The following is a 23,881-nucleotide window of genomic DNA, read 5'->3' as shown; positions in this document are numbered from 1 at the left end:
GCGTCTTAGGGAGCACGGAACATTCCAGCCTATGACTCGTGACTGGGGAAGACCTAGAATGACGAGGAAACTTGCAATGGATCAGGCAATTCTTCGTGCAGTTGACGATAACCCTAATGTCAGCGTCAGAGAAGTTGCTGCTGTACATGGTAACGTTGACCACGTCACTGTATGGAGAGTGCTACGGGAGAACCAGTTGTTTATGTACCATGTACAGCGTGTGCAGGCACTATCAGCTTGCAATGGACGAGGCAATTCTTTGTGCAGTTGACGATAACCCTAATGTCAGCATCAGAGAAGTTGCTGCTGTACCAGGTAACGTTGACCACATCACTGTATGGAGAGTGCTACGGGAGAACCAGTTGTTTCCGTACCATGTACAGCGTGTGCAGGCACTATCAGCAGCTGATTGGCCTCCACGGGTACACTTCCGCGAATGGTTCATCCAACAATGTGTCAATCCTCATTTCAGTGCAAATGTTCTCTTTACGGATGAGGCTTCATTCCAACGTGATCAAATTGTAAATTTTCACAATCAACATGTGTGGGCTGACGAGAATCCGCACACAATTGTGCAATCATGTCATCAACACAGATTTTCTGTGAACGTTTAGGCAGGAATTGTTGGTGACGTCTTGATTGGGCCCCATGTTCTTCCAACTATGCTCAATGGAGCACGTTATCATGATTTCATACGGGATACTCTACCTGTGCTGCTAGAACATGCGCCTATACAAGTACGACACAACATGTGGTTCATGCACGATGGAGCTCCTGCACATTTCAGTTGAAGTGTTCTTACGCTTCTCAACAACAGATTCGGTGACTGATGGATTGGTAGAGGCGGACCAATTCCATGGCCTCCACTCTCTCCTGACCTCAACCCTCTTGCTTTCATTTATGGGGGCGTTTGAAAGCTCTTGTCTATGCAACTCCGGTACCAAATGTAGAGACTCTTCGTGCTCGTCCAGTGGATGGCTGTGATACAATACGCCATTCTCCAGGGCTGCATCAGGGATTCCATGCGACGGAGGGTGGATGCATGTATCCTCGCTAACGGAGGACATTTTGAACATTTCCTGTAACAAAGTGTTTGAAGTCACGCTGGTACGTTCTGTTGCTGTGTTTCCATTCCATGATTAATGTGATTTGAAGAGAAGTAATAAAATGAGCTCTAACATGGAAAGTAAGGGTTTCCGGACACATGTCCACATAACATATTTTCTTTCTTTGTGTGTGAGGAATGTTTCCTGAAAGTTTGGCCATACCTTTTTGTAACACCCTGTATAGTTGTACACATGGATTTATTTATATTTATGAAACAGAATGTACCAATGTATAAAAAAAATTCACTGTAAAATTTTGCTTAAGACACCCATTATAGTAAAGTATGTTGTACTGTAAATTATCCAAAGAACAGATAATAAATATTTAACAGCTGGTCAGACTGTCTGCCGTCACATTAGTGTGAGCAAATTATCTGACAAAGCTCATCTTGGCATAAGAAGATATTTAACTGCTTGGGGTAAGAACACTAATTAGCATTAATTAATATTAACATACGAATTTCAAAATGAATTCTAGTTTTAAGTCTCACAGAAAGTGATTTTATTATTCAGTGCATATTTTGTATATTACCTTCTGGATGTTACACTGACTGCTAATAAATGTTTTGTCACCATACAAAACAATGTAATATAATATTTTTTTATATCTGTGTTTGCTATTACTGTTATTGTAGGCATTTTTAACATGATGCAGTATCACATAAGTGCATGAAACTTCCTTTCAAGTAGACGGTATAATAGTATTAGTGAAGACCCTCAAAGTGTAAAAGTTATGACAAAATTGCGTGAAAGTGTCAACAGTACATAAGACAGATAAATTCTGTGTTGGTAAAATTCAGGAGTTCAGTGATTTTAAATTCCTTTTTAGGTTTCTGAAATTACATACCAAAACATTTATTTAGCCAGAATGAAATTATACAGGGTGATTCAAAAAGAATACCACAACTTTAAAAATGTGTATTTAATGAAAGAAACATAATATAACCTTCTGTTATACATCATTACAAAGAGTATTTAAAAAGGTTTTTTTTCACTCAAAAACAAGTTCAGAGATGTTCAATATGGCCCCCTCCAGACACACGAGCAATATCAACCCGATACCCCAACTCGTTCCACACTCTCTGTAGCATATCAGGCGTAACAGTTTGGATAGCTGCTGTTATTTCTCGTTTCAAATCATCAATGGTGGCTGGGAGAGGTGGCCGAAACACCATATCCTTAACATACCCCCATAAGAAAAAATCGCAGGGGGTAAGATCACGGCTTCTTGGAGGCCAGTGATGAAGTGCTCTGTCACGGGCTGCCTGGCGGCCGATCCATCGCCTCGGGTAGTTGACGTTCAGGTAGTTACGGACAGATAAGTGCCAATAAATAATTGATTGTGGAATTTGCAGCTCTCTGCTAGCTCTGCGAGTCGATTTTCCTGGGCTGCGAACAAATGCTTGCTGGATGCGTGCTACATTTTCATCACTCGTTCTCAGCCGTCCAGAACTTTTCCTTTTGCACAAACACCCATTCTCTGTAAACTGTTTATACCAACGTTTAATACACCACCTATCAGGAGGTTTAACACCATACTTCGTTCGAAATGCACGCTGAACAACTGTCGTCGATTCACTTCTGCCGTACTCAATAACACAAAAAGCTTTCTGTTGAGCGGTCGCCATCTTAGCATCAACTGACGCTGATGCCTAATCAACAGCGCCTCAAGCGAACAAATGTACAACTAAATGAAACTTTATAGCTCCCTTAATTCGCCGACAGATAGTGCTTAGCTCTGCCTTTTGTCATTGCAGAGTTTTAAATTCCTAAAGTTGTGGTATTCTTTTTGAATCACCCTGTATTTCAAACATATTTGTATCCTGCAAACAAGAACTGGAATGAGACGTGCATTTTTCATCAACAGTATTCCAAGGTCTTCCTCTGAACTAAGATGTGTCACCTATTAGAAATCATTTAAAATACAAAATGTTCAAGTAAAGTATTTTCAGTAATAAATAATTTTTTTATCTCATTTTGTCAGCTGAATTACACCTCTGGTAGGTGATTCACAGACCATAAATGACTTAAGCATAACTTTTTTCATGTTCAAAGAGTCCCCCTTTATTTTGTATCTTGACAAATCTTAATATTTTATCTTGAATTAAAATTCATAAAAAATAAATTTATCATACGAATCATTAGTTGAGTGACAAGCCTGCAAAATGAAGTGTCCATTTAGATGAAAAACTTTATGTTATGGAATTATGGATTTCATGAAAAACAACTATGGAAGTGTCCTCATTTGCGGGTAGGCAACTTAAAATATTTAAAAATGAAACATTGTGTCAAATAAAAATTTAAGCTGTCATCCATTTTAGACTCACAACTATTTAAATACTTACAGCATTCTTTCCTTTCCTTTTGATGTTATCATGAATCTGGGAAAAAAAGAAAGGTAATCTGGTACTAAGAGAACTTGACATTGGCAATGTTCAAAGCAGTCTTCACAAGCAATGGATCTCATAACACTAGGTATAGAAAGCTAGTCAAAATCCAAAATTGACAACAGTGACTTTTTTTTGGTTAAATATGGGTGTTGTTGTGTTAACACCTCTCCATGTACACTTCACAATCCATGTCAAGATGGGCAGGACTGGAAATTTGCGAAAGCAGCATGGTGCAATAGTCCGGTTCACCGCAGTGGTGAGGTGCATTTCCTCATGTTGCACTACTGTGGTCCCCTTCATGACTGAAAGTGAGGCCCTATCACAATAAAGTTGGGCAGAGCTGCTATAAATACTCTCCACTCAGTCCCTTCTCTTTGACTGCTGCCAATGACAAGACACTTACTACACCACTCTTTGGTCCCAAGTGGGTTAATCATTTTCCATCTATGTCGAGCCACATATCCACTAGCTGCTGGTCTGTGAGCCACTGCGAGACCTGATGATACTGGCGCTTGAGCCAGTGCCACCAAGAGAGGACAATCTCCAGGGTGACTGACTGGCCTCTGGGCATCACCAAGGGATCTCGAGTTTCACACCTGCGAGTCAGATGCCTTACCGCCAAATTCCTAGCCAGCTGCTGCTACTTTGGTGTCCTGCTGAGCATCACCCTGCTGCTGCAGCCAAGCATGTCACTGTATTTTATGCTGAGGTAGCAGCTGCTGTCTTGTGGTCTGTGCACGCCCCCAAGTCACCACCAACAACCTCTTTACAAGCATCTTACTGAATGAAGAATGTTCTAGCTGACTGAGATCTTGATTCCACAACCACTGCGAAGGAATGTGGCAAGACCACAGTTATACTTGCAAACTCTTGTACTCTTTCTCCTTTCTGAGCAGGTTGAGTCGACTTGTAACCAACAATAGACTCAGGTGATAAGTGGGCTGTGATGGATAATCACAAGTGGAGTCTAATGACACATGGAGACATGAAACCACTGAACTTGCTGATGATTTTAAAGCAAGTATACAAAGGTCATTTATGATCTCTAGCATAGAGTGAAACTTGATGGGACATTGTTTCATCTGGGAGAAAATTATCAGTGCCACACTACCACAAGGTTCAGCTCTTGTGAAGGGGAATCAATTACAGTGTGTATGAAGCCACTAAGGATTAATTTGCGAGATAAAATACTGCAAAGTGTGGAAAAACTACTAGGGGTGAGTGTAGGAATTGAAGTATCAGTAATCTTATTAGGTCTGGTTGAACCACTAAAAGAGAATGACAAACTAAATAACACAGGGTGTATTTGGAATATATATTCCAAATTTATGTTGTTCAGATGGTCTTCCTTCAAAAATTCAAGCTTTCGCAACAAACTGTTGCCTCATCAGGAAAGAGGGAAGGAGAGGGAAAGACGAAAGGAAGTGGGTTTTAAGGGAGAGGGTAAGGAGTCATTCCAATTCCGGGAGCGGAAAGACTTACCTTAGGGGGGAAAAAAGGACGGGTATACACTCGCACGCACACACATATCCATCCACACATATGTCTGCTTGTGTCTGTATATGTGTGGATGGATGTGTGTGTGTGTGTGTGTGTGTGTGTGTGTGTGTGTGTGTGTGTGTGTGTGTGTGTGTGTGTGCGCGAGTGTATACCCGTCCTTTTTTCCCCCTAAGGTAAGTCTTTCCGCTCCCGGGATTGGAATGACTCCTTACCCTCTCCCTTAAAACCCACTTCCTTTCGTCTTTCCCTCTCCTTCCCTCTTTCCTGATGAGGCAACAGTTTGTTGCGAAAGCTTGAATTTTGTGTGAATGTATGTGTCTGTCTGTGTTTCTATCGACCTGCCAGCGCTTTCGTATGGTAAGTCACATCATCTTTGTTTTTAAATATATTTTTCCCACGTGGAATGTTTCCCTCTATTATTTATATCACACACACACACACACACACACACACACACACACACACACACACACACTAAGATCATTTGATGAATCATCTCTCATCATGCCCACATAGGCTTCAGTATCTTTGTTGCTGCTGTCATCATCTCATAAATTACAATATTTTGCATGGTTTCTTCTCTTATACCTTCTACATTCAACTTCGTATTCTCTTTGCATACGTGGTTCACAATGTTCTTCCAATTTTCTAGCGTTACTTTTGCGACAGCCTCATATAACAGCTTCTCTCTGTCTCACAACATAAAGTTGTTTTTTTTCCCACTCCATTTCATCTGTTTTTATCTGAGCCCAGACAAGTTTGACAACATTGTATGGCAGTGACACAGTGAAGATGTGTAACTTTGTGGGCACGGTTCTCTGCTGACGTATCAACTGTGTACTTTGTCTTCTATGGCTTGTGTTGCTTCACTAATTCCAGAAGTTCCACTTTTCGCATATTCTGTTCAAAATCTAAAAATCTTTCCACCAGCTGACTATTTCATCTCTCCCTGCAATAGCCGTTGGTGCCTTATTTAACTGTACAGAATGGTATGGTGTGATATCCATTACAAAAACACTAACGGTACTCACATTTGGTAGCAAACGATTAATAAATCAATCTTTAAATGTATCTGATGATAATCAACAAGTTATTTTGATTGAATCATCATTATAGCACTGGGTACAAAACCGTTCATAGGGTCAACATGAACAATAATTTAGTTGCCCTCCCTTACCAGTTGGCAAACTCACAGTGCAGTGGCACGTGTGGCCTGTTCATGCAACGTATCATGCATGAAGCACATGGACCCATGCTTTGTCAATCCATATTATATTCTCCAGATTCGCTGCTAGCAACTCACACAGGAAATGCTACCTCCATGCCACAATGTCTCCATGTTCCATAGTAACGCTCTTCTTGAGAACTTTTTCCACCAGAAGCCAATTTCTTTTTTTAACAATGGAGAGACTTGTCATTCTGCCGGTGAATAAATCACTAGCCAACAACACTTTTAAGTGTTAGGTATTCCTTCCTGCTGTAGTATGTCTACAGGGTGTTTCAAAAATGACCGGTATATTTGAAACGGCAATAAAAACTAAACGAGCAGCAATAGAAATACACTGTTTGTTGCAATATGCTTGGGACAACAGTACATTTTCAGGCGGGCAAACTTTCGAAATTACAGTTAGTTACAATTTTCAACAACAGATGGCGCTGCAAGTGATGTGAAAGATACAGAAGACAACGCAGTCTGTGGGTGCGCCATTCTGTACGTCGTCTTTCTGCTGTAAGCGTGTGCTGTTCACAACGTGCAAGTGTGCTGTAGACAACATGGTTTATTCCTTAGAACAGAGGATTTTTCTGGTGTTGGAATTCCACCGCCTAGAACACAGTGTTGTTGCAACAAGACGAAGTTTTCAACGGAGGTTTAATGTAACCAAAGGACCAAAAAGCGATACAATAAAGGATCTGTTTGAAAAATTTCAACGGACTGGGAACGTGACGGATGAACGTGCTGGAAAGGTAGGGCAACCGCGTACGGCAACCACAGAGGGCAACGCGCACCTAGTGCAGCAGGTGATCCAACAGCGGCCTCGGGTTTCCGTTCGCCGTGTTGCAGCTGCGGTCAAAATGACGCCAACGTCCACGTATCGTTTCATGCACCAGAGTTTACACCTCTATCCATACAAAATTCAAACGCGGCAACCCCTCAGCGCCGCTACCATTGCTGCATGAGAGACATTCGCTAACGATATAGCGCACAGGATTGATGACGGCGATATGCATGTGGGCAGCATTTGGTTTACTGACGAAGCTTATTTTTACCTGGACGGCTTCGTCAATAAACAGAACTGGCGCATATGGGGAACCGAAAAGCCCCATGTTGCAGTCCCATCGTCCCTGCATCCTCAAAAAGTACTGGTCTGGGCCGCCATTTCTTCCAAAGGAATCATTGGCCCATTTTTCAGATCCGAAACGATTACTGCATCACGCTATCTGGACATTCTTCGTGAATTTGTGGCGGTACAAACTGCCTTAGACGACACTGCAAACACCTCGTGGTTTATGCAAGATGGTGCCCGGCCACATCGCACGGCCGACGTCTTTAATTTACTGAATGAATATTTCGACGATCGTGTGATTGCTTTGGGCTATCCGAAACATACAGGAGGCGGCGTGGATTGGCCTCCCTATTCGCCAGACATGAACCCCTGTGACTTCTTTCTGTGGGAGGCGGCGTGGATTGGCCTCCCTATTCGCCAGACATGAACCCCTGTGACTTCTTTCTGTGGGGACACTTGAAAGACCAGGTGTACCGCCAGAATCCAGAAACAATTGAACAGCTGAAGCAGTACATCTCATCTGCATGTGAAGCAATTCCGCCAGACACGTTGTCAAAGGTTTCGGGTAATTTCATTCAGAGACTACGCCATATTATTGCCACGCATGGTGGATATGTGGAAAATATTGTACTATAGAGTTTCCCAGACCGCAGCGCCATCTGTTGTTGAAAATTGTAACTACTGTAATTTCGAAAGTTTGTCTGCCTGAAAATGTACTGTTGTCCCAAGCATATTGCAACAAACGGTGTATTTCTATCGCTGCTCGTTTAGTTTTTATTGCCGTTTCAAATATACCGGTCATTTTTGAAACACCCTGTATATACGTTGCCCCGATAGCACTTTCATCAAAGTGGTCTATTTCAGTCACACGACACGGTCTCTTCTGCGACTTTCCAGGAATCACAATAACAGGGCTCCCAGCTGAAATTGAGTCTATCATTTGTGACCCTCCTCACTTTCACTGTAGAGCTGTTCAATGGTACTGCTACTACGTCAATCACTTTATCAAAGATCACCAACTGTCCCTCTACCTTTCAAAGTAGAAACACAATCTGTGTGTAAATTTGTATATTTGAGATTTCACCGTAGCTCCTTTCCCAATAGGTCTCATCTCTGCAGTACAGGAAGCCATCTCTCTCTCTCTCTCTCTCTCTCTCTCTCTCTCTCTCTCTCTCTCTCTCTCACATACACACACACACACACACACACACACACACACACACACACGGCACTACAGCAACACTGGAGCATTGCCATGGGGTAATGTAAACAAAAAGTTGGAAGCATTAATATCAAGGACATGGGGAACAGAAATAATGCAGAATCAGTTCAAATGAAACACTTTTAACGTGCTGCTATGGTACATCATACCATTACATACCGGTACCATTACTGCTACAAAAAGGGTCTTAATACGGTGCTCATCAGTGTCCAGAAGAGTCTGAAAGCACAGGATTGCATAGCAGAACGAAGCTTGTCTGTAGGTATTGTAACAGCACCACAGATTAAGATAGGAAAGTTAGTTATGTGCAATATTCTGAGTGCACAAGTTACAGCCCGGTGTGTGCTGGATTGCAGTAAGTTATGCTGACCAGCAGTTGCGAAGTGGAATGGAGGCCACAGGGCTGTCGAACCGCTGAAAAGCGTAAATGCAGCAGTTCGCATGGCGCAAGCTACAGGCAGAAGGAGCCCACTGGCGCAACTAGGGTGTGGTGCATACATGACACGAAGTGGTGTGTTAGTGAAACAGAGGCACACAACCGAGTATAAATAGGTGCCGTTTTCTAAAAAGATTCCTTCAAGTGTGGCAGCTCTCCTGGACGGCGAGGCACGTCATGCCGCCAGCTACATGCAGCAACAGATGGGGCGCCAGTGTCCCAGTCCATGGCGAGTCATTGGTTCGACCCTCTGAGGCTGACACGGGGTCCGCAGCCAGCCAGCACTGGGCCAGTCCACGGTTCGCTACTGTGGGCAGTCGTCTCAGCTCCCCGACACATGCCGAAGACTTCCCGAGACGAGGGCCGTTGATTCGGACGCCGGATCGCGAGCAGTCATTGCCGCCACGACCTCAGCTACGCCAGCGAGAAAGAAGCAGTAGCAGGGCTGGCCTAAGGGTCCCAGTGCAGCAGAGCGGAGTCAATGAGGACGGTGGCCGCTGAGTCAACTGCTGGCGTAGCCATCCTGATGTAATTGGAACTCTGCAGCTAGCGTACGAGGCCGGCTCGACACAGCAGCGTGTTGCACTGGGTGGCTGGGGCGGTGGCCTCATCATTGTGGGACCCTGTGATGTGGACTGAGATGAACAGGGTGCTGTAGTAAAAAACAATAAATCACTTGGAAAGTTCTCACTGAGTTTTAATATGGCATCTTCCTGGCATCATCCACTACATTTGGTGTCTTCCCGCTACATTTGGTCATTCTGATACATTCGGTGGCAGGAGCCGCCACAACAGTATTCTGGCTACCTCTCTTGATATTCTGCACTTTATATCAATCAGCACGTGTACATTCCCCTGGTAAGCTCTGTACTTCAGGTAGCCCCATAGCCAGAAATCAAAGGGAGTCGGATCGGGTGATTGTGCTAGCCAAGCAATTGGAAATGATCGGCTGATAATTTGATTGGTTCTAAGTGTGTTTCAGAGAAGCTCTTCACGAGCAATGTGTGGTGGGGCCCCATCTTGCATGATAACGTCTGAGTTCAACACGTCTCTCTCCAGTAGGGCAGGTATAAATGCTGGCAAAGCTTATGGCATTAACGCTAGCCAGTCACACTGCACGTCTTTGGCCCTTGAGCGCCAACCTGTTAAAAAAAGAGTTGACCAATAATGAAAGTGGCTGTGAAGCCACACCATATGGTGACTTGTTCACCATACAGACGAACTTCATGCACATTGACTGGAGGTGAAGATCCCCACACTGGGCAATTGTGTGTGTTCACCTCATCCATCACAGAAAAATGAGCTGCGTCTGTCCATAGGATGGTCCATGGCCAGACCTCATCAACCTCTATCCTTGCGAGGAAGTGGAGAGCGAATTCAACAAGTCGTCGTGCATCCTGTACGATAAGGATCTTGTACAGATGTCATTCAAGAATGGTTCGATGTACCTTCTGTTCAGTGGACAATGGGATGTTCAACTGTCACGACACAGCGCATGCACTGTCTGATGATCGGGAATTGCATGCAGCATTCTCTGCCAGCTATAGCAACAGTGACTTCATCAACCACTTGTGGTGCAACCAGTTGTCGGCCCATTCCTGGAGTGACACCCAGTTCTCCAGTTGATTTGAACTTCATCATGCTCCACACTGCAAGTGAAGAAAGAGGACCCTTCCGTACCTTTCAGCTAGCGATATTCTCGGAGTGCAGCTGCAGCTTTACTACTATTTTGATAATACAGCTTCACCAATAATGTCCTGCTCCTGTTGTCCAAGCCCGTGTTGAAATATCAACAAGTTAACTACAACTGGTCAGGTGTGTAAGACTATGAATCAGGATGACTGATCACGATACCTTGTAGCCGTAGTTGGAACTGGACCATGGTGCTGTGGCACATGGAAATCATGCAGCCCATACTCTGGACATTAATGCTAACAAGTTTGGTACTCTTCCCATTTTATAACACATTAAACAGGGAAAGTTTAATTATAGCCACCCGGTAGGTAACTGAATCATCTGCAAAAAGTGTAAGTTTACTATTAATATTGTCTGCAAGGTCATTAATACACAATATGAACAGCAAGGGTCACAACACACTTCCCTGGGGCACACCCGAAGTTACTTCTACATCTGTCAATGACACTCTGTCCAAGATAGACATGTATCCTCCCTATCAAAAAGCCCCCAATCCAATTACAAATTTCACTTGATATGCCATACGACCATACTTTTGACAAAAAGCGTAGATGTGGTACTGAGTCAAATGCACACTGAATCTACCTGGCTACTTTGATCCAAAGCTTTCAGTACGACATGCAAGAAAATTGCGAGTTGGGTTTCACATGATCGATGTTTCCGAAAACCATGCTGGTTGGCTGTGAGGAGATCATTCTGTTAAATACACATAATTATGTTTGAGCTCTTCTACAACAAACCGATGTCAAGGATACTGGATGGTTGTTTTGTGGATCAGTAGATGCCCTTCTTGTAGACACGTGCGGCCTGCGCCTTTCTCCAAGAACTTGGCATAGTTTTTTGTTTGATGGATCTACGATAGAATATAGGGAGAAGAGGGGCCAACTCAGCTGCAAGTTCAGTACAGAATCTGACAGGGAATCCTTCAGGCCTTGGAGCTTTCAGTTTTAACTATTTAGCCTTTCTCAACACCACTGACACTAATACTTATTACACTGATCTTTTCTGTGGTACAAGGATTAAACTGGGGCAATTCTCCTAGGTTTTCCTTTGTACAGGAACATTTGAAAATACAGTTAAGTATTTCAGATTTTGCTTTGCTACCCTCAATTTCAGTTCCAGTCTCATTCGCTAGGGACTGGACACTAATTTTGGCGCCACTAACATCCTTTACATATGACCAGAATTTCTTTGGATTTTGTGAAAGACCATTTGACAATATTTTGCAACGGTAGGCATTGGAGGCATCATGCACTGCTCTCTTGACAGCCAAAAACATTTCATTCAGCATCTCTCTATCTATAGCCCTACACTTTGTTTTACACCTATTTTGCTGTTTCTTTATAGGTTACTTTCCAGTGACTGTATACCATGCAGGTTCCCTCCCACTATGAACTGTTCTACTTGGTACATATGATAACATACATGGGTACATGTGATTAATCTTAATAGAGACCAGATAGATCTCAGATTTGTGAATCTCTCCCATTACAGGATTTTCCAGTGCCTCATATAGAGGAGTAGTTAAGAGTCTTTCTTTGGTTTAGCAGATTTATAGAAAGTCCATCCCAAAATTTGTGAAAATAACATGACCTCTAGCTTCCTCATTGAAAAAAAGGAGTGAAGTTCCATTGTATATTAGAGTGTGGAGGAAAATAACATGACCTCTAGCTTCCTCATTGAAAAAAAGGAGTGAAGTTCCATTGTATATTAGAGTGTGGAGATAGTGCAATAACTTACTGTACTTACCAGCATATAAGACAACCCTGCATATAAGACAACCGCCTCCAAAGAGAGCAATACACAATAATTAAACAGTGTAAAGAACACAACAGAAGATGAATGGTTTGCATTTAGATATGAAATTGTGAAGGCAGGAGAGGATCATATAGGCAAAAAGACTAGGCCTAGCAGAAATCCTTAGATAACAGGAGATGTTGAATTTAATAGGCAAAAGGAAAAAGTATAAGAAAGCAGCAAATGAAGAAGGCTAAGGGAGTATGGACTTTACAAATGAGATTGACAGTTAGCGTAAAGTCAAAAAACTTGAATGGTTGGACAGGAAATGCAAGGATAGAAGTATGTACAAGGGGAGAGGGGGGGGGGGGGGGGGGCACTGCTATCAATAGGAATACTGAAGAGACATTTGGAGAAATAAGAAGCAGCTGTATGACTATCAAGACTTCAGATGGCTACACAGTACTAAGTAAAGAAGGAAATGCTGAAAGGTGGAAAAAGTGCTATACAAGGATCATGGATAATTCACTTAAACGCAATATTACAGAAAAGAAAGTAGATGAAGAGAAGTTCAGAGATGTGATACTGAGACATGAATTTGACGTAACACTGAAAGACTAAGTCAAAACAAGACAGCTGGAGTGGATGGCTTCCTCTCAGAATTATTGACGTCCTTGGGAGAGCCAGCAAACAAAAGTATTTCATCTTGTATGCAATATACATGAAGATAGCTAAAATACCTTCAGATTTCAAGAAGAATGTAATAATTCAAATTCCAAAAAATGCAGGCACTGAAAGGTGTGAATATTAGCATACTATCAGTTTTATTAGTCATGATTGCAAACCATTGAATAATTATTCACAGAAGAAAGAAAACCTTGTAGAAGCAAATCTCAGGAAAGATAACTTTGGGTGCTGGCAAAATGAAGGAACACATAAGGCAGCACTGACCCTATTATCTTTGTCAGCATTGACTGGAATATACATTTCTAAATTTTGAAGATAGCAGGGATAAAATACAGGGAGCAAAGCTTTATTACAACTCTTACAGAAACCATACTGCAGTTATGAGAGTCGAATGACATGAAAAGAAAGCTGTAATTGAGAAGGGAGTGAGGCAGGATTGATGCCTATACCCATTGTTATTCAATTTGTACACTGGCCAAGTCATAAAAGAAACTACAGAGAAATTTGGAAATAGAAGTAAAGTTCATCAAGATGAAACAAAAACTATATGTAAATAAAAACGTACTTTCACTTGATACAGAAATGCTTCCATCTATGAGGAAGACAACCATTCAGAATTGGAACACAATTAATTGTAAAAGGTCTTGGTTGAAAATTAATATACTGATGCATTTAAAGGTGCTGTGCCGAAATGTGTCAATGAATTAAATCGCAACCGAGACCTTTCACCATTCACTGTGTGCCAAAACCATTAAGGTTTGCCAATTGACATCATTCTTTCTGATTTGACGAAGGATTTGGACCAATAGTTGAACAGAGTGGTCAGTTATGAACCTCCAGTATGATGCAGGAAAAATGGGTTAACAACTTACTTTTACAAGAGGCATTCAAATGAAACCTGGTCACAAGTGCAAAGCAATGGTAACAATTTTATTAACTCAAAAATGTAGTTATACGCAGTAAACATACTCAAACATAGTCGTCAAAACTGTTGGCACATTTATCCCACTGGGACACTAGCCGGTTGATTCCACCCTTGAAGAAGCTAGTGGCTGCTGTTGCATCCAGGCCTGGACCCAGTCACACACTTTGTCATCTGTTGTGAATCAATGTCCGCCAATAGCTTGTTTTAGAGGTCCAAACACATGAAAGTCACACGGTTAAAGGTCGGCACTGTACGGTGGATGTTCCAGCATCTCCCACCAAAACTGCTGCAATGTCATCTTCACCGCATTGGCCGTGTGTGGGTGGGCATTATCATGCAGGAGGATAATGCCATTGGACAACACGCCTCGGTGTTTCGACTTGATAGCTCATCTAATGTTCTGTAAAGTGGCTAGATAACGCTGGGTATTGATGGTGGTTCTCCGTTCCAGAAACTCAACAAGCAGTGGGGCCTTGTGGTGAAAAAAGGACATTAGGACCTTACCAGAACTGGTACGCATGGCTTTTGATTTATCTGGAGATGCTGAAGTCGCATTTTTCCACTGCTTGTGTTCTGGTTCAAAAGGGTGACACCATGTTTCGTCACCTGTGGCAATACATGACAGAAAGCCATATTCCTCCTCATGATAATGTTGCAGATGACTCAAAGACAGTGCCATTTGAGTATTGTGCTGTTCGGTGGGCAATTGGTGGGGAACCCACTGCGCACAGATTTTTCGAAAGTTCAAATGTTGATGCATTATGGTGTAGACAGTGCCCATGCTAATACCCAGTACCTGATGGACCTTGTCCACGGTGATTCTGCGGTTGTATAATACTGACGCATTCACTTCTGCAACCATTCCTGGTGTGATGGCAAGATGAGCCTGTCCAGGATGAGAATTGCTTCCAGTGACTCTTGCCCCTGAGGAATTGTTTGTGCCATTCCACAACACTTTAAACGACTCAGACTGTTCTCACCGTACAAAGCCTTCATCCATTGATACATTTCACGGCCTCCAACTCCCTCTGCTGCCAAAAATCGAAACACTTCTTGTTGTTCCTGCTTACTCGCATGCATGTTCGGTAGTGGACGATAACTTGAGTGACCACCTTCTCTTCAGCATGAAAGCACACCGATGCTCTGCAACATCAAATGATGCACACGTGTCAGTCTCTCTACCAATAGATAGCACCACCATACTCTCAGTTACGTGGTGCCACCTTACGTTTAAGGGAAAGGTAGACGCACTGACAAGGTTTCGTTTAAATGAACCCCATATTTAAACTATTATTTGTAATTCTGTCGAAATTGTGGTGAGAAAAAAGTCCTTTATTCGTGGTCAAGGGGATTGTTTGATAATGGATGGCATGTCAGTTTTCACAGAACAGATAGTGTCTTGAAAAAAAAAAAAAAAAAAAAAAAAAAAAAAAAAAAAAAAAAAAAATGCTTACAATACCAAGGCATGAATACAGTAAGCAAGTTCATATTGTTGTAAGTAGAAGTAGTTATTTGGAGATGAAAAGGCCAGCACAGGATAGCAGTGTGGAAAGATTTATCAAAGTAGTGTTTAGAATCAAGACCACATTGCTAACATCAATGCAAGTACGGTGTGTACTAGCATTGTCTTTAAAAAAAGCTATCGGGTGGTAACATCATACATAATAAACTGGCAATTTTACAAACCTAAACTACGCTACCGGACAATTTAACAGTGTTATGGTATGTTTAAAGCTTTTTATCATGTTATTCAAGTTTGAACAGCAAAACCAGTTGGATGAGTGATTTGATTCATTAATACACGATAGCTCACCGAGATCTTCAATTTAAGATACTGCACGCGTTTGTAGCTTCACGCATTTAGCAGGTGTTGCTCTTAATAATTTATTGGCTATTGTCTGTCTGGTTAGCTAAACTGTAACTTTTATAGGTTTTATCATACAGTTAATTGCTGTTGTACCACCTCTCAAAGCTATCAGACTGAATATAGTGTAAATGGTTGCTCAGATCATGTTTTTAGCAATGACTATTGAATGCATGCTTTGTGCGACCAATAGGCAGCTTGTGCTAACTGTTGTCTACCTGTCACTATGACAGAAACCCACCACTAACTCTGTTATTTGCCACCTCCCAACATTTCACAGATGCCTGGATCATCAATGAGTCCCTGGCATCACTTGCCTGCTTGGGTAAGCATGACCTTTTAAATGCAGCCCTACCAGCATCATATTTTGTGTCAACATTTCTGCGCACAACACTCATGCTCACTTCTGTAAAGTCACAGCCTCAAAACTGTTATCTTGCTCCCCTATTCATCTTCAATGCTATCCCAAAACCATTATCACAACTACTATGCAGTACACAGTTTAAAAATCCTGAATTATTCACTGGTCAAACAGCTGTAATTTATAAGTGGCGTACACAGTGGAAAAATGAAGTTTCGCATTAAATAGTGGTAGTGGATCATCCTAAACTGCATGGTTGTCCAGGTTCAACACACACTTATTTGGATATCAAAAGGGGTTTTAGTTCCAGAAACTTGTCCATGTCTATTGCAAACAACTCTTACTTCTCCATTAGTAAGCTTTCTCCCACGATATTCATCATCTTTCAAAGGCAGTGTTTGGTCAGGAAAACACTTTGAAAATGTTCCTGTTAAGTTAGTATCACCCTGCACTAGTGTGAACTCTTCAACACCGAATGACAAAGTTTTTTAAGCATATAGCTACCGAGATGTACATTTAATCATTCAGATTAACTAAGCCATTTCAATAGGCACTAATCGTGAATTGGAAAGTTACCTTTCTGGGTTCATTTCCTTCTTCAATAAAATACGTTTTCAGCAATCTGATCATCATGTTTCAGGAGTGTCTACAGTGTGGATACTGGAATCCAGGAAGTTTTCGCTACATCCCATTTTTTCACTCCATTTATCACACCCTCAAACCCTTTACTTTTTTAAACTATTTTGTACGCGCCAAATACTTGTGCTTGACTGAAGTTTCTTACATGTGATTAACATTCTGTAGTATGTTTTGCTTTATTCAAAAGACAAATGGGTATTGCAAAGAGTTGTATGACAAAACAAATTGTGTGTACCAAGTTTGAAGGTAACTATTTACTCGATTATGGAGTTGTTATGGGTGGACGGTCATGACAATCCTTGTGTTTTATTCAGTGTATCAAGGGCATACAGGATTTCTTCAATAGATCAAGGTTTACCCAATGGACTGAACAACTTATTCATTTTATCAATGTTCAAATTAGCGAAAGTCAACTGTACATCACAGTTATTACAAATAAGTAATATGGTACAAAATCATATTTTGCGGCAGCTCTAACAATATATCTCTAATATAAACTATTCAAAATCCACCATTAGGAATATGCATGATGCAAAACAAACAAAATCATGTCAACCACATCCGAATCTACAAACTGATTATCTTTGCTCACAGTAACAACGAGTTATTTGTACCAAATTAATCAGTTGCAACATTAAGAATAAAAATAATTTTATAAGCCCACCCACTGTTTGGTCCTCTTTTAATAAATTTTCATACCCATATACCCAGAATTTTACTATAAAACTTCATTGTTTTGACCTTCTGCAAAGTTATTATGTAATTGCTGAAAAGAGATCCGGTTTGCTTGGTCTTTACTTTCACTTGTTTTCCAAAAACATCTGGCCAGACTTAGTTGATTTGGCGCTATTTCCAGCTCCTTCATTGACTTTCTATATGAAGCTTTTAGTGTGATGCCCCCTCCCGCCTTTTATTATTTTCAAATCGAACCCCTGCTGTTCTAAACTGAAACCTTCACAGATCGAAGATGGAAGGGCTACCCTGTAATAAAACTGCCAGGGAGCTGCGATAGTGGGCTGCAGAGTTAAGAGTGCTAGGCACAAACAAACCATGCTTACATTTATTATATGCATTGATTTGGTCACAAACTGGGTTAAGATGACAGTTGAATGTGCAAATGCAAATAAAATTATGTGCAACTTACATAGATATTACTCATAGGTTTGGAAGATACTAATCATATGATGATATACAGCACATACAAGTAGTAAAATTTACAAAAAACGAAAAATGATGCTGAATTTACAATTTTAATCTACTATTTGTAAAACAAATTCAATTTAACACGGGGAGAAAAAAAAATTGTGCTGGGTCATGCTAGCATGTTGACTGATACGTATCTAAAATACGATCATATCTCTAGCCATGTTCCCAGTGATTGTAGATAATGAGACTGCTAGCGAGCTATAATTACCTAAATTATATCTCTCATTCTGTTATTTCATTACGATTGCCAATTTTGAAGGCTTAGAGTTAGTTTCTGAATTCTTTAGCAGTCTCTCATCATATTCAATTCTGAAGAGAAATGTGATAACAGAATGAATACACATTTGACACATTATGATGTTACTCTCTTTTTTTTATGACATCACCTGTATTGTCATGGTATTGTAACTACTCTATAAATAACCTTGAAAACATGTGAGCAGGCACACATGTTGCCCAGGTTGTTTAGAATATGCTGCAGAAATTCCGCTAGAAAGCCATTACACTTCTTCTATACAGTTCTTACATCTCCTCAAGCAATTTCCATATTTTTGGAATCCTGAAGAAAGACATTTGTGGCCATCACTTTGCTTCAGATGAAGAGATGTCTGCCTGGGTAAAATCAATGTTTCGTATGTAACCGTAAGTATTTTTCCATGAAGGCAGTGACCATCTTGTCTCACAGTACGATTAATGTATTAACAATTACGGTGATTAATTTTGAAATTGGGGAGGGGTAACTGAAACAGAGGGAGGGACAGAGAGGAGGGGGATCATCTTTTTGAAACCATCTATATGGCAATGTAGTTTAATGTTCCAGGCATGATACACTGCAACCATTCACCAAGGTGGACCCTCATTTGCATGAAGTCAATGAAAAAAATTTCGTAATTTTGCATGAGGCTGCTGCTGTTGTGGTCTTCGGCCCCAAGACTCGTTTGATGCAGCTGTCCACACTAGTATACCTGGAGCAAGCCTCTTCATCACCGAATAACTGCTGCAGCCTACATCCTTCTGAAACTGCTTCCTGTATTCATCTCTTGGTCTCCCTCTACGATTTTAACCCCCCACATTTCCCAGTACCAAACTGATGAGCCCTTGAAGTCATAGGATGTGTCCTGTCAACTGATCCTTTCTCCCAGTCAGGTAGTGCCACAAATTTCTTTTCTCCCCATTTCTATTCAGTCTCTCCACATAAGTTAGGTATCTCCAAAACTAATCTTTAACATTCTGCTGTAGCACCATATTTAGGAAGCTTCTATTTTCTTCTTGTCTGAACAGTTTATTGTCCGTGTTTCACTTCCATGTATGACTACACTCTAGACAAATACTTTCAGAAAAAGACTTCCTAAAATTTAAATCTGTCTTCTTCAGAAATGGTTTTCTTGCCATTGTCAGTATACATTTTACTTCTTATCTACTTCAGCCATCATCAGTTATTTTGCGACCCAAATAGCAAACTCATCTAACAGTTAAAGTGTCTTGTTTCCCAATCTATTTCCCTTAGCAACACCCGATTTAATTTGACTACATTTCATTACTCTTGTTTTGCTTTTGTTGCTAATCATCTTACATCCTCGTTCCAAGATACTGTCCACTGCGTTCAACTGCTCACCCAAGTCCTTTGCAGTCTCTGACAGAATTATAATACTGTCTGTGTACCTCGAAATTTTTATTTCCTCTCCCTGAACTTTAATTCCTACTCCAAATTTTTCTTTGGTTTCCTTTACCGCTTCTTCAAGGTACAACTGAATAACACTGGGGATACACAACAACCCTGTCTCATTCCCTTCTCAACCATTGCCTCCCTTTCATGCCCCTCAACTCTTTAACTGCCATCTGGTTTCTGTAAATAGACTTTCACTCCCTGTATTTTACCGCTGCTAACTTCAGAATTTCAAGGAGAGTATTCCAGTCAACATTGTCAAAACTTTCTCTAAGTCCACAAATACTATAAACATAGGTTAGCTTTTCCTTAACCTGTCTTCCAAGATAAGTCATAAAGTCAGTATTGCCTCATGTGTTCCTAAATTTCTCCAGAATCCAAACTGATCTTCCCCAAGGTCTGCTTCTATCAGTTTTTCGATTCTTCTGTAAAGAATTCATGATAGCATTTTACATCTGTGACTTATTAAATTGAAAGCTCGGTGATTTTCACATCTGTTGGCAACTACTTTCTTTGAAATTGGAATTATTACATTCTTCTTAAGGTCGGAGGGTATTCCGTCTGTCTCAAACATCTTACACACCAGATGGTAGAGTTCTGTCATGGCTCATTCTCCCAAAGCTATCAGTAGTTCTGATGGAATATCGTCTACTCCTGGAGCCTTGTTTCGACTCTGTTCTTCCAGAGAGTGATGAAGCAAGCTGGGATACTTTTACTTCCCCTCTTGTTTTGCAATCTGCCTCCTTAAAATACATTTTTTCACTTTTAACTATTTACCACTAACATGTGAGTGTGATCTGTATTTTCATAAAAGAGAAAGGCTGGCCCTCAGTTTTAAAGAAAATAACACCAGATCTAATTTTGTGATTCATTTTATGGATGTAATTGATTTTCTAATTTATTTTGACTACTCCTAGTTAGTATATTTTTTATAGGGTGAAATCAGTAATTGTTTCTTAACTTAAATTCTATTGTTGATGTATAAACAAATGTAAATTCTATGCTAATCATAAACATTTGGAGGAACAACTAATTCTAAAGGATCTATTCGGCTCTATTTGAAAACATGTTAGCAAAGCTCTTAATTCCAAAGTAATTAACAGTTTTGTCCAAAGGATTCTTTAGGTATTTATATATGTTAATTTCATGATTTAAGCAAATAATTAGGCTTAACCCCTGCACTAGAAGAAACTGTTAAAAGTAACAAATTCTTCAATGTATTCAGTTAAATTAAGTTTTAATTGTAATTTCTGTAAATTAAACTTTAAACAATGTGTAGTTTCTGCACCTATTACAGTGAGGATATACAAGGGCCCAATTTTTGGTCAAGACACAGTCCACAGACGAGTTTCAGACAAGAAACCTGTGTTGGTTAGACAACAACAATGCTTCAACTGAACTGTGAAATAAGTGTTACACAATTAAGCCGTGTGTTAAAACAATGACAGTGTCTGCTCCATATGTACCTTTTTATTCTTCAAGAACTGTGAACTTTGTGGCAGGGCTTTTTACTGCTCATACATATTCAATAGTGAACTACTGGAGCAGTATGTGGATGTTTCAAACACATACATACACACAAAATTCTAGCTTTCGCAACCAATGGTTCCTTCGTCAGGAAAGAGGGAAGGAGAGGGAAAGACGAAAGGATGTGGGTTTTAAGGGAGAGGGTAAGGAGTCATTCCAATCCCGGGAGCGGAAAGACTTACCTTAGAGGGAAAAAAGGACAGGTATACACTCGCGCTGGTCATTCCCACATAGAAAGCTTCACAGTGTAGGCAGGTCAGTTGGTAAATCACATGGGTGCGCGCGCGCGCACACACACACACACACACACACACACACACACACACATATCCATCCACACATACACAAGCAGACATTTGTAAAGGCAAAGAGTTTGGGCAGAGATGTCAGTCAAGGCGGAAGTACAGAGGCAAAGATGTTGTTGAAAGACAGGTGAGGTATGAGCGGCGGCAACTTGAAATTAGCGGAGGTTGAGGCCTGGCGGATAACGAGAAGAGAGGATATACTGAAGGGCAAGTTCTCATCTCCGGAGTTCTGACAGGTTGGTGTCAGTGGGAAGTATCCAGATAACCCGGACGGTTTAACACTGTGCCAAGATGTGCTGGCCGTGCACCAACGCATGTTTAGCCACAGGGTGATCCTCATTACCAACAAATACTGTCTGCCTGTGTCCATTCATGCGAATGGACAGTTTGTTGCTGGTCATTCCCACATAGAAAGCTTCACAGTGTAGGCAGGTCAGTTGGTAAATCACATGGGTGCTTTCACACGTGGCTCTGCCTTTGATCGTGTACACCTTCCGGGTTACAGGACTGGAGTAGGTGGTGGTGGGAGGGTGCATTGGACAGGTTTTACACCGGGGGCGGTTACAAGGGTAGGAGCCAGAGGGTAAGGAAGGTGGTTTGGGGATTTCATAGGGATGAAGTAACAGGTTACGAAGGTTAGGTGGACAGCGGAAAGACACTCTAGGTGGAGTGGGGAGGATTTCATGAAGGATGGATCTCATTTCAGGGCAGGATTTGAGGAAGTCGTATCCCTGCTGGAGAGCCACATTCCGAGTCTGACCCAGTCCCGGAAAGTATCCTGTCACAAGTGGGGCACTTTTGTGGTTCTTCTGTGGGAGGTTCTGGGTTTGAGGGGACGAGGAAGTGGCTCTGGTTATTTGCTTCTGCACCAGGTCGGGAGGGTAGTTGCGGGATGTGAAAGCTGTTTTCAGGTTGTTGGTGTAATGGTTTAGGGATTCCGGACTGGAGCAGATTCGTTTGCCACGAAGACCTAGGCTGTAGGGAATGGACCGTTTGATGCGGAATGGGTGCCAGCTGTCATAATGGAGGTACTGTTGCTTGTTGGTGGGTTTGATGTGGACGGACGTGTGAAACTGGCCATTGGACAGATGGAGGTCAATGTCAAGGAAAGTGGCATGGGATTTGGAGTAGGACCAGGTGAATCTGATGGAACCAAAGGAGTTGAGGTTGGAGAGGAAATTCTGGAGTTGTTCTTCACTGTGAGTCCAGATCATGAAGATGTCATCAATAAATCTGTACCAAACTTTGGGATGGCAGGCCTGTGTAACCAAGAAGGCTTCCTCTAAGCGACCCATGAATAGGTTGGCGTACGAGGGGGCCATCCTGGTACCCATGGCTGTTCCCTTTAATTGTTGGTATGTCTGGCCTTCAAAAGTGAACAAGTTGTGGGTCAGGATGAAGCTGGCTAAGGTAATGAGGAAAGAGGTTTTAGGTAGAGTGGCAGGTGATCGGCGTGAAAGGAACTGCTCCATTGCAGCGAGGCCCTGGACGTGCGGAAAATTTGTGTATAAGGAAGTGGCATCAATGGTTACAAGGATGGGTTCCGGGGGGGGGTAATAGATTGGGTAAGGATTCCAGGCGTTCGAGAAAGTGGTTGGTGTCTTTGATGAAGGATGGGAGACTGCATGTAATGGGTTGAAGGTGTTGATCTACGTAGGCAGAGATACGTTCTGTGGGGGCTTGGTAACCAGCTACAATGGGGCGGCCGGGATGATTGGGTTTGTGAATTTTAGGAAGAAGGTAGAAGGTAGGGGTGCGGGGTGTTGGTTGGGTCAGGAGTTTGATGGAGTCAGGTGAAAGGTTTTGTAGGGGGCCTAAGGTTCTGAGGATTCCTTGAAGCTCCGCCTGGACATCAGGAATGGGATTACCTTGGCAAACTTTGTATGTGGTGTTGTCTGAAAGCTGATGCAGTTCCTCAGCCACATACTCCCGACGATCAAGTACCACGGTCGTGGAACCCTTGTCCGCCGGAAGAATGACGATGGATCAGTCAGCCTTCAGATCACGGATAGCTTGGGCTTCAGCAGTGGTGATGTTGGGAGTAGGATTAAGGTTTTTTTTTAAGAAGGATTGAGATGCAAGGCTGGAAGTCAGAAATTCCTGGAAGGTTTGGAGAGGGTGATTTTGAGGAAGAGGAGATGGGTCCCGCTGTCACGGAGGACGGAACTGTTCCAGGCAGGGTTCAATTTGGATAGTGTCTTGGGGAGTTGGATCCTTAGGAGTAGGATTAGGATCATTTTTCTTCGTGGCAAAGTGATATTTCCAGCAGAGAGTACGAGTGTAGGACAGTAAATCTTTAACGAGGGCTGTTTGGTTGAATCTGGGAGTGG

The sequence above is a fragment of the Schistocerca serialis genome, chromosome 1 (genome assembly GCF_023864345.2).
Source record: "Schistocerca serialis cubense isolate TAMUIC-IGC-003099 chromosome 1, iqSchSeri2.2, whole genome shotgun sequence".
Classification (NCBI taxonomy): Eukaryota; Metazoa; Arthropoda; class Insecta; order Orthoptera; family Acrididae; genus Schistocerca; species Schistocerca serialis.
The sequence above is the reverse complement of the archived record's forward strand: the minus strand, read 5'-3'. Positions refer to the sequence as shown.